This window comes from Mustela lutreola, chromosome 2, assembly GCF_030435805.1.
Source record: "Mustela lutreola isolate mMusLut2 chromosome 2, mMusLut2.pri, whole genome shotgun sequence".
Lineage (NCBI taxonomy): Eukaryota > Metazoa > Chordata > Mammalia > Carnivora > Mustelidae > Mustela > Mustela lutreola.
The window spans coordinates 93,717,424-93,730,322 of NC_081291.1; the positions used below are offsets into that span (position 1 = coordinate 93,717,424).

Here is a 12,899-nt window from a genome sequence, read left to right on the forward strand (position 1 = left end):
TGAATCCTGGAGGATTCAATATCTAAATAGAGTCTAAATTTAGGTATTGGATATCTAAATTCTGTATCTAAACTAATATCTAAAAAGGTGTTAGTGGAAGAATTGGTGACATCTGAATGTCATCTAAGGTTTGGTTAATAATGTTGCACCAATGTTTATTTCATAGTTTTGATGAATGTGCTGTGGTTATGCAAGGTGTTAGCATTAGGGGAAGCTGAGAGAAGGGTGTACCGGACCTCTGTATACTAGCTTTATTGCTCTTCTGTAAATCCACCAAGTTTGGGGAAAGGAAGATAGAAAGGGTCTGGTTAATAAGATTGAATATACAGAAAGGAAAAACCAAGGTATCCGTGAGAAAGTCTGTGTGCGTGTGTGTGTGTGTATGTGTGTGTGTGTTGGTGAGTCTGTGTGATGTTGCCTGGTCTGGGTGTGTGTATGTGGTCGGGGGCCATCTGGTGTGTGAGGTGTGTGTGTATATATGTCTCTGGATGGATGACTGTTTATGTGTGTATATTTTGGAAGAGGGGTGAATTTACATGCACACGGCTCTACTGGGAGGGCTCTACTTGCATGAGAGTGAGCACGGCCTTAAATTTTGAGCCCTAGGCACCTAGGGTGCTTGCCTCACCCTAGACCTAGTTTAAAGAAGCTGCCAAGAAGAGCAAAAGATCACAGAGGGGGCACCTGGATTTGAACCAGGGACCTCTTGATCTGCAGTCAAATGCTCTACCACTGAGCTATACCCCCTGATAGCAATGAGCTTCACATAAACACTTATTTCCCTTTTATGAGTTACATCATCCTTCATAAATACCTTTTACAGCTGAGATTCTTCTTGGGTTTAAATTCATCCTCAATTCCCTTCCAGCCACACACCAGCTCCCAGAACACGTATGCTCGCTCTCTTCCCAGCACCTAAAGCTCAGTGTAATTCTCAGTATAATTTTCTGGTTTTTAAAATACACTACCAACTGCCCAGAAATCTCTGGGCACATCTATTAATTAGTGTTTTTCCCCACACCCACGTCAATGAATGTTTTAAATATCATGAGTCACTAACGAGTATTGTTTGGACAGGGAGGGAACCTTAACTGGGTATCCAGAAACTTCAGAGGTTCCGGCAAAACTCTGAAATTGTAGGCAGATGTGTGTATGTGCACGTATTGGACATTGTGTATGTTTTTATCACATTTTCAAAGGGCAACTCGGGGTAATCTGTCACAGTTTACAGTCAAACAACGACAACAACGAGGTATTCCCAAGTCCAAAATTCATCTTTAATACCTCTAATGCCCATTCCCTTCAATTCCAGCCTGAGGATTTTTAATCTTGTGTATCTTTGAGACGGAGATGAAAGGTCAAGGCAATCTCTGCCATTGCAACAAATCCTCCCAGCACAGGCCTGTCACCTCCATGAAGCTGGGGAGGGAACAGAGCTGGAGCCTCAGCTCACCAGCCCTCGGAGAACCCAGATATTCCTTCCCAGCCACTCCCCTCTGAGGCCCTACAAGAACCTCAGATTTCATATCCGGTGTGCCCCAAAACAAACGTGCCACCTTCTGGCCCAAACCTGCACCTCTTCCTAATTTTGCTTTGTTGTCATAATAACAGCTCATATTTACCAGACACCTGCCAGACATAGTACTAAAGGGTCTGCCCATAACTTCCCAGGAGATCATTACAGAAATGCCATAAAACAGGTATTAATATGCACATATGGATTTTACAGGGAGGGAAACTGAAGCACAGAGCGGTCACACAGATAGGAGGTACCAAGCCTGGGGTTCTGGTGCAGCCTCGGGGCTCAGCGCCAGGCCTGCCTCCCTAACCACACCATCAGCCTCCTCCCCATCTTGGTTGCTGACACCACCGTGTACTCAGTCATTTGGTCAAAACACGGACAGCCGTGGGCTTCTCTCACCTTCTCTTCTCCAGCTCCAGCTAATCTCTGGGTATTGCTGATTTTAGCACTGACGTCACTTAGGTCCATCCCCGCCCCTACACTGGCAATGCCACCACCCCCTAAATGGCCTTCCAGCCTACACCGCTCACAGCCGCCCCCCCTGGGGCTCCCACAGCAACGTGTTTAAAATGGAGTCTATCTAGGTCACGGCCCTTTAAATGTCTTCCCTAGAAACTCCGAGTCACTTGGCACCAGGGGCAGGTTTCTTTTCACGTGGATCCTATCTGCCTCTTCAACTTCATCTGCTGACACTCCCGTATCTTGCTGTGAGCTCCAGCTGCCCCCACCGGCCTTGGCCCAGGCAGCCTAGTCTGCCTGCAACTCAGCCACCCCTCCACACGGCCCTTTCTCCACTCCCTTTCAGTCCTATGAAATATCATTCAGCTTTGAAACTGGGACTTGCCATTAGCAACTCAAGGAAGCCTCCCTTAACCTCCCCTCCTCTGGATGGAAGGCAAGGTTGCCTCCTCTGCGTGCCCCACACTGGCACAGCTCCCTGCTCGTCCTGTCCCTCTGATTGTGTATTTGCGGGCCTGCTTCCTGGTGGAGAGTGCACTGACGCCAGGGGCCATGCCTTAGTCACCTTTGGGTTCCCGCTTTGCACAGTCCTGGCTCACAGTCGGTGCATTGTGCTATTCAGGCTCTTCTAGAGATGCAACGTGGCCTGGGCTGCGGGCAGGGGTTGGACTCAGACAATAGTCTGACCTCTGGCCTGCACCTGGGTTCTGAGTAAAGGCACCCACAGTGGGAGTGTGGGGCTGAAGGAGAGGATTGAGGGGGTAGAAAGGTAATAGAGATTCCCAGAGCTTTAGAGCAGGGAAAGTGCAGCTCCCTCAATTTCCGGTCCATTCACGCTCACCCCAGCAGTGTTTTGTGAATGAAGACTTACTTTCCTAGGGTGCTGCCACAGTGTGGGCACAGTCACTAAATCGCTGGGTTGACCCTGCAGCCCAAAGTTTCTAAAACTAGAAGGACAGTCCTGGCACCTTGGGAGAATCGCCGAGTGGAATTTTGTCACACAACTTTTAACACTAGAATGGTACGTGTAACATCATGAAGTCACTGAGAATGTGTGTTCTGAGTCCAAATCCTAGACCTTCTCTTTGTATATTTTCAACCATTAGCCAATTACCAAGAGTCTCCAAGTCTTTCTATCTCCTCATGTAAAATGAAGATACTGATGGTATGGTATGTATCTTGTAAAATTTTGGAGAGAAATGGAGGACAGAACTGATGTAAAGAATTCAGACTGGTGCCTGGCATATACACAAAGGACACTAGTTATCATTCTGCCATGAGTTATGGAAAATAACAGAGCCAAAGTTAATTCATATTCTCCTGAAGCAAAAACTTAAATGTACAGGGGGCACCTGGATTTGAACCAGGGACCTCTTGATCTGCAGTCAAATGCTCTACCCCTGAGCTATACCCCCAGTGATATAAGCTTGTTTTTATAGTCTATCTCTCTCTCAACTCGCTGGTTCTGAAATCTCCAATGAATGACTCAGGGGAGCTATAATTAGAGAGAATGCTGCCTGGAAGGCGTCTGGGCATTACAAGCGTTAGAAGAAGTTTATTATGAAAAAAGACAGGAGTCCCGAGAATGAAGCTCTTGGAGCCCAGAAACTCTTCTTAGACTTCCCAATACCCAGACTGCCCACCCTATCTCACATAAAGCGAATCTGCCAGGTAAAAATCATCAGGGTTTCCACAAATGGCAACATCAATATAATGCCGATGACTGGATTCTTGTCACACTTCCTTTAGAGCCGGGGCTCCTAGCAACTGAGATTCTCAGTCCTCTTCATGACTTCACAGAACTAAGCTCATAACAAGCCCTCAAAAGGTATTTGTTACATTAAATTGATTCTGGAAAAAATATGCATAAATAATATAATGGGTGTGATTTAGCTTTTCCAAGCCACGACTGTAAGATGATTTTAATCTTACAAAAACAGATGGTCAGTGAGTTACATTCTTATGTAACATAACTTGCCTGGAACTTGGAATATTGTCAACTCCAAAAGGTCATTTGATGAAGAGAAAAACGGCTCCAAACAAGAGCCTTTAATCAACTAAGTAAATTATTTATCCTGGTCCTACCTACCACCAAAGTTTCCTTTTCAACTTCCAAACACAACCTCAATTAAAGTCACGTATATTTTGTGGCTTTATATGAAGACATCTCTCATCCTAATTGTTCAAGTCCATCTTATGGAAATCTTGCGTGTTTAAACCTATTGAGAAGTCTCTCTTCTGCTGATTTCTCAGACCACATACTTTTTTCAGGTCTTTTCAAAGGATCTTAAGTTTGGGCTGACTATTTTGTGTAAGGGCTGTGGTTTGTTGGGAGTTCAGGAAAGGGGAGAAACTCCATTCTATTCTTTTTCTCCTCTGCCCCAGGTTGGATTTGAGGGCCCAGAAAGGAATCACAACACACGATTTGCTCATTGTTTTTTTTTCTCACCTAAAACATCAGTAGAGTTGAGATTTTAGCAGCAATAGATGTAATGTGTGCTTCATATCTAAGAACCAACACTGAAAAGGATTTGGAAATCATTTATCCCAACCACTTCTTTTGCAGACCAAGACACAGATGGAGGAAAACTAAAGACCCTTGTTTGTTTAAAGTCACAGACATATCTGAGTGGTTCATTTCGTTAAGTGTCCGACTCTTGATTTCAGCTCAGGTCATGATGATCTTAGAGTCCTGGAATCAAGCCCTGCATTGGGCTCTGAGCTCAGCAAGGAGTCTGCTGGAGATTCTCTCTCTCTTCCCCTCTGTCCTACCCTGGCTCACTCTCTCTCTTTCTTAAATAAATGGATGAATCTTCAAATAAAAAAATAAACAAACAAACAAAGTCACAGACATACCAAAGCAAGATCAGAACCAAGGGTCCACCAGTATACTACCAGCTCCTTGGAGAACCCCAAGCCAGATATAATGTGTGACTGTTTGTGGGATAAATATCAAATTTACTGTCAACTGAAATAAAGAGGGGAAAATGAAAAAGAACAAAGGCCTTTATTTGGAGTATCAGAGTTGCAATTAGGGGCTCACAGATTCCAGATCGAGTAGTCAGAAAAGGGTCCTGCTCCTGTGGGGAAAGTACAGGATTTTGTGAGAAAGCAGCAGGGGGTAATCACGTGATTTAGACAAAGAAGAGAAGAAAAGAAACTGCTCACTTGGTGCTGACCAGTTGAGCTGCTTTCTATCTTATTGATTCCTTTATTGAAGCTGTCAAACAAAACTGTCTCTCATATGTACCAACCAACTTCACTGTCCTCCTATGATCCAAATGCCAGTGGCTCTGTTGAAATTTTATGAGCATCTACTTTTAAACCAATTGCTGCTTCTAGCCCAGCTCAAGAGTTTATTAGTTGAGGGGTGCCTGGGTGGCTCAGTGGGTTAGGGCCTCTGCCTTTGGCTCAGGTCATGGTCCCGCGGTCCTGGGATCAAGCCCCACATCAGGCTTTCTGTTCAGTGGGGAGCCTGCTTCCCCTCTCTCTGCCTACCTCTCTGCCTGCCTCTTGGGCTACTTGTGAGCTCTCTCTGTCAAATAAATAAATAAAATCTTTTAAAAAAAAAAAAGAAAAAGAGTTCATTAGTTGGAAAGGAAAATGGGGTTTCAAATGGTCTCTAATGTCCAGAAATGTTATCCAATTCCACATTATATGTAAGTAGACTAAATATCCTGTTTTGCTGTGGATTCTCCTGGTTTCAGCACTGAGGGTCTCATTTTCCATGAACTCCCCCAGGAAACCGGCTTTCATTGGTTACCCTACATATTATCTTATTTTTTCTTATCTACAGTATTTCCCAAACTGAATCATTCACTTGCCCCTATCACAAGGTCTACCATACCAGTATTTACTTACTATTTGTCTTGAAATCAACCTACCATTTTTTTTTTTAATTTTTGCCTCATCCTATGCAAAAATATCCTTGAAATCATGCCAATTATACTTCCTTCTACTACACATCAAAATAAATACAAAGCTATTGAAATGTGTTAAAATTGTATTAAACACATATTGCACTTATAATTTGCCATGCATGGTTCTAAGCACTTTACAAATATTAATTCACTTAATCCTTAAAACAACTCAGTGAGAGGAGAACTGTTACCACTTTTACAATGAGGAAATTGAGGCACAGTCAAGTTCAATACCTTACCCAAAGTCACACAGCTGGTAAGTATGTCCATGTGTCCCCAAAGTCATCTTAGAAACCTCAGAGGTAGCCACAGTGTGATGGTTTTAGAGTGCCCAGACATTTGACCAAACATTGTTCTTGGTGTGTCTGTACAAGATTAACATTTTGAATCAGAGATCGAATAAAGCAGATGGATTCTCCCTTTTTGGATGGGCCTCATCCAATCCACTGAAGGCCTGAAGAGAAGAAAAAGTAACAGGGACCTCCTCCTGCCTGACCTCCTTGAGCTAGGGCATTAGTCTAGTCCTGCCTTCAGAATCAAATAAAAATATCAGCTCCTGGGTCTTGAGCCTGCTGTCTTTCTGCCTGGTACTCACACCATTTTGTCTCAGGTCTTTGAACTCAGACTGGAACTACCTATCTGCTCTTCTGGGTCTTCCGCTTGGTGACCATGGATCTTGGGACTTTTCAGCTTCTGTAATAAATCTATTTATATAGCTGTTGGTTCTGTTTCTCAGGAGAACCCTAGTATACATAGGAACTCTGGGAAGAATAGTTGGGCCTGCACTGGCCTTGAGGATACTGGCCATATTTGTTGAGCTTTCATATACCTCAAGAGGCAAAGAACACCACCACCTGCCCTACCTACAAGCTAGGGGATCAGGAAAGATGGTTGAATTGACCTAACTTCTCTTCCCTTTATCATCACGTCAAACATGTGAACTGGTTCTCATCGTCAAAACATAAGGAAAAGTTAATATGTGTTTTAATCAAAAGGTATACAAGCCAGGGTGCCTGGGTGGCTCAGTGGGTTCAGCCACTGCCTTCGGCTCGGGTCATGATCCCAGGGTCCGGGGATCGAGCCCCGCATGAGCAGGAAGTCTGCTTCCCCCTCTCCTTCTGCCTGCCTCTCTGCCTACTTGTGATCTCTCTCTGTCAAATAAAAAAAAAAAAAAAAAAAAAAAAAAGGTATACAAGCCAAACAATCTCACCTGAGCTCCAAAGCCCATCAAAGATTTACATCAAAGCTACAGGAGAGGAGGAGATGACAGCACAAGACATCTTGCAGAAACCCCGTGAAAACTGTGGCAATGATTTAAAATATGCTCAACCACAGAGTTTTAGAAACTGAGCCTTCCTCATATTTCCAGATCCCGTAGGACTATCTCATAAGGGGAATGAATTAGAATTTAAGTTTCAGTAATCAGACAGCTCTTTCCCCTTAAATTAAGGATTTCCCCTCCTTATATTCCTTCTTAGTTGAATTTTTTTTCACTTTTTCATCCTCAGGTTTCTTGACTCAAAAAATGGGATGTCACCATTAGAAGATCTCCTTAATCTTTTCCAATCCCAACAATATATGACTCACAAATTCAAAATTTAACTTCTAGTCAAAAATATGAGGATGGTCCAAAGGTAGCAGAAAAAAGTGATTAAAAAGAAAGGGAAGGGGCACCTGGGTGGCTCAGTGGGTTAAAGCCTCTGCCTTCAGCTCGGGTCATGATCCCAGTGTCCTGGGATTGGGTCCCATGTCGGGCTCTCTGCTAGGTGGGGAGCCTGCTTCCCCCCCCCTCTCTCTCTCTGCCTGCTTCTCTGCCTACTTGTGATCTGTCTGTCAGATAAATAAATAAAATCTTTAAAAACTATAAAATAAAATAAAAAGAAAGGGAATATGTTACTGTGGGCACAAGATTTACCATCAGCCTTATTACCCTAATTTTTCCTCATTTCATTCCACACAACATTTTTTCTCTTATAGATACCTATGTTCTAGCAAAAGACGCTCAATGTCACTAATCATAAGAGAAATGCAAACCAAAACCATAATGAGATACCACTTTACACCCCTTAAGATGGCTACTATGAAAAGAATAGAGAATAACAAGTGTTAATGAGGTTGAAGAGATATTGGAACTCTCCTGCAGTGTTGATGGGAATGTAAAATGGTGCAGCCTCTATGGAAAGCAGTATGGTGGTTCCTCAAAAAAATTAAAAATAGAACTACCATATGATCCAGCAATACTACTTCTCATACATATTCCAAAAGGATTCAAAAAAGAATATTAAAGAGATATTTGCACACCCATGTTCCCTGCTGCATTATTCACAGTATCCAAGAGGTGGAAGCAACCCAACTGTTAATCAGTAGATGAATGGATAAAGAAATATATATATAAATATATATATATGTATAAATATACAATGGAATATTATTCAGCCTTGAAAAAGAAGGAAATCCTGCCATTTGTGACAAGATGGATCTGCCTGGAGGAGTTTATGCTAAGTGAGATAAGGCAGACACAGAATGACAAACAATGCATGATCCTACTTTTACAAGGAAGGTAAAACAGCCAAACTCATGGAACTGGAGAGTACATAGAATAGTGGTTACCAGGATCTGAGCGGAGGCAGAAATATGGAAATGCCAGTGATAGGATAGTTTTAGTTTCAGTTAGGCCATATAAGTAAGTTCTGGAGATATACAGTACAACATAGGGCCAAGAGTTGACAATATTGTATTGTATACTTAAAAATTTTCTCAGACAGTGGGTCTTATGTTAAGTGCTCTTACCACAAAAAGAAAAAGTCTATTAAGATAGATAGATAGATAGACAGACAGATAAAATTTTAGAAATAAAGGGGGTGAGAGGAAACTTGGAGGTAAGGTGAGGAATGCTTATAACCTTGAATGTGGTGATAGTTTCATGAGGTTGTACTTATTTCCAAATTCATCAAGTTGTATACATTATACATGATACCTTTTTTATGTCAATCATACTCAATAAAGTGGTTTAGGAAAAGAAATAAAAAAATAGTTGTCAAGGGCTGGGGGAAAAAAGGAATTAATGTTTCAGTTTTGCAAAATAAGGAATTTTTAGAGATCTATTGCCCAACAATGTGAACATACTTAGCACTAATGAACTGTACCCTTAAGAATGATTAAAATGGTAAATTTAATGTTATGTGTTAAAAAAAAAACTGTGCCCCAATATTACAAAGAAATTGAGTAATGAAACAAGCCACATCAAAAACAAACAAACAAACAAACAAACCACCAACACACGCCTACTGTAGAAATGGCAGGCAACATAAGCACTTACATCTCTTGATGGGAAGCTACTCCACAACCTCCAGCTTAGTGAACAGATTTTGCCCGATTCATGGACTAAGACAAATTCTTCCTCTAACTCAACAGCAAACCCAAATGTCTCTGTCTGCTCCCAGCAGGGCCTGCCACCACCTGGCATTCTTTATTCCCCAGATGGTCACTGCATCATTTATTTTAGCCCCTTTTCATTATTCAATTAACAAAAAAAAAAACAAAATGAAGCTAATCTTATAGCCTATTTTCTGTTCTTGGAAAAGTAGCCTCAGGATTTAGCCCCACAGTCAAACCTGCAAATCCATCTGACCTGTGCTCAGGATTCCTACTCTGTCCATAACCCAAGTAGGGAAGTCATTCAAGTTTGTGTTGAGCCTTCAGCCAGGTGAAAGAAAGTTGGGGGCTGGTACATGTTAGTTTCACTTAAATTGTGGGGTGGGGGGATGTCCCAGTCAAAGGACACCAACTTGGATTGTCATGGGGAAAATCAGCCAAATGATATTTTTAGTAACTGCTTTGCAGTTGACATCTCCAGAGCTTTCAAGGGAAAACCACCTGTTCTGCTATACTCTTAGGTCACAGAAAAGGTTGTTTTTTACTTTCAAACTCACTCTCAAAATCATTGTCTCCTTCTCCCCTTCTCTCTTCCCTTCTTTCTTTCTCCCTCTCAAAGCAATCTAGATTCACTCTCTCAGGATTCAATTTATTCTCTAAATGAAACAATGGCCTTTTTACAAGGTCCATTCAAGCTACTCAGATTACAGTGTTTCAGGCAGAAGTTAAAATTGCACATACAAATGTGCCTTATTTATTTGAAAGTTTGTTCCCTACAAGTTACTGTGTGACAAACATAGTCCTGTGTCCTTCTATGAACACCTTTGCTAATTTGCTTCATGAAATATTGTCTTGCTATCATATATTGCCCTCTTTACATCTTCCCAAAAGTCGTCCAAAAATAGCCAACCTGACAGGAATCTCTTTGACATCAGTCTTGGCAATATTTTTCTAGATATTTCTCTGCAGGCAAGTAAAAGTAAACTATTGGGACTACATCAAAATAGTTTTTGGACAGTGAAGGAAACCATCAAAAAACAAAAAAGACAATCTACTGACTGAGAAAAGATATTTGTAAATGATGCATCCAATAAGTGGTTAATATCTCAAATATATAAAGAACTTCTACACGTCAACGCCAACAAACAAACAAACAAATAATTTGATTTTAAAATGGGTGGAGAACCTGAATAGACATTTCTCCAAAGAAGACATCCAGACGGCCAACAGACACATGAAAAGATGCTCAAGATCACTCATCATCAGGGAAATACAAATCAAACTACAATGATATATCACCTCACACCTGTCAGACTGGCTAGAATCAAAAAGACAAGAAACAACAAGTCTTACTGAGAATGTGGAGAAAAAGGAACACTCATGAACGGCTGGTGGGAATGCAAACTGGTACACCCACTGTGGAAAACAATATGAAGTTTCCTCAAAAAAATTAAAAATAGACATGCCATACTATCAATAATTCCACTACGGGGGTGCCTGGGTGGCTCAGCCAGTTAAGTATTCAACTCTTGGTTTTGGCTCAGGTCATGATCTCATGGGTGGTGGGATCCAGCCCCACATCAGGCTCTATGCTCAACAGGGAACCGGCTTGAGAATTTGTTCCCTCTGCCATTTCACCCCCTTTCCCATGCTCTCTCCCTCTCTCTCTCAAATAAATAAATAAATCCTTAAATAATAATAATAATAATAATTCCACTACTGGGTATTCACACAAAGAAAACAAAAACACTAATTTGAAAAGATATATGCATCCCTATGTTTATTGCAGCATTATTTACAATAGTCAAGATATGGAAGCAACCTAAGTGACCATTGATAGATGAGTGGATAAAGAAGATGTGAGACATATATATCTCACATCTTCTTTATATACATATATATATATATATATGTATACATATATATGTAATGAAATAATACTTAGCCATAAAAAGAATTAGATCTTGTCATTTGTGACAACATGCGTGAAACTAGAGAGTATTATGTTAAGTGAAATAAGTCAGAAAAAGATAAATATTATATGATTCACTTATATGTGACATCTAAAAAAACAAAACAAAACAAAACAAACAAAAAAAAAAACAAAAAAAGCAGGAACTAACTCGTTAATAAGAGAACAAACCATCAGTTGCCAAAGGGAACAGAGTAAGAGAATGGACAAATAGGTAAAGGGGAAAGGAAACACAGGCTTCCAGTTTCTGGAATGAAGAAGCCATGGGGATGAAAGCCACTGCATAGGGAATAGAGTCAGTGGTATCGTAATAGCATGGCATGGGGACAGATGGCAGTCACACTTGTGGTGAGCACAGCATAACATACTGAGTTGTGGAGTCACTATGTTATACACCTAAAACTAATGTAACATTGTGTATCAACTATGCCTCAATAAAAAAATTTAATTAAATAAACTTAGCCAACCTGCCAATTGTTTGGATGGCGCACTGAATATATGGTTATTGGGAGGATAAAGACAATAATTTAATTCATAGATGTCGTGGCTTGAATGAAATCAACTGAGCTAAGCTGGAACTGCAACTCCCAGAATTCCTTTCTCTGCATGGTTCTGGGCTAGGGTTGCCCACCCCCCCCCCCCCAAGAGATACAAAGGTGGAGGGAAGTGTTCACATTGAGATAGAGGGAGCTAGGGCAGGTGCTGTTGTGGTTCACTCGTATTCACTGGTTTCTGGGCCCATTTTATTGGTTTTGGGCAGTCCAGGCCCACGGTTCTGCCACTTCCTGCTGGACCTCCTCCTCGGCTTCTCTGAATCCTGGGCCACATTTATGAACAGCTTTGGGGTGAAATGTGCCAGCAGCTCACCCACATCATTGAAGATGGAAGTCTGAAGACATGGAGAGACTGGTAGGGGTTCCAGTTTGTCCTTTCTCTTTCCCACTTCATGTCTGTCTTCACTCTCAAACTGCTCACCTCAGGCCCAGCACCAGATCCAGGATACCAGACTAATGTATATTGCTCAGTTAGCTCCCACAACTGCATAAGGTCCTCTATAATAAATCCTTTATATCACATATATGGTTCTGATTCAATCCTAATTACTGGAGAAATAACTCAGCAAACACCACATGGAAGCTGAAATTCTTAGCTCTGACCAAATCGTTCTTTATAATGGCATTCTCCCTTACCATTACCTGTACATGCCTGTTTTGGGTCACTTTATATCTGAAATCAGCCCTGTGTATATATCAAATCATAATTTCTTGCTCTAAATATATAGGGTTTTTTTTTTCCTTTCTCATTAAGCTTTATCTAGCAGTAACTGAAAACTTCAATCTAAGAATCTCCCCTTTATGTTATGGAGAAGAACACTGGCTAGCGGTCAACTCCAGCTTCATTCAATCAGACCTTTGGGCAAGCCCCTGAATCTCTTTGGATCCTCCAACCTTTATCTGCAGAGAGAAAGAGCTAGAATTGATCTCTCAAGACCCCTCCAACTTCAAACATTCCATTCAAAATATATCTTTTAAATAACACTCCATATACACTAAGGGAAGCGTCAACTTTAAAGGAGCTGGAAGTAAATATTCCTAGAAGCAAATATTTAGACTTTTGTACATTTTCAAAAATATGTCAAACCATAGACACA

General features: G+C 41.3%; 2 non-coding genes across 2 annotated transcripts; both read right to left on the reverse strand.

Annotated features, from left to right (window-relative positions):
- Positions 1 to 675: 675 nt before the first annotated feature.
- TRNAC-GCA (transfer RNA cysteine (anticodon GCA)) lies at positions 676 to 747 on the reverse strand. Its single transcript has one exon. It is a non-coding gene; the product is annotated as a tRNA-Cys (tRNA).
- Positions 748 to 3,324: 2,577 nt separating this feature from the next.
- TRNAC-GCA (transfer RNA cysteine (anticodon GCA)) lies at positions 3,325 to 3,396 on the reverse strand. The gene has a single exon. It is a non-coding gene; the product is annotated as a tRNA-Cys (tRNA).
- Between the last annotated feature and the right edge of the window lie 9,503 nt (positions 3,397 to 12,899).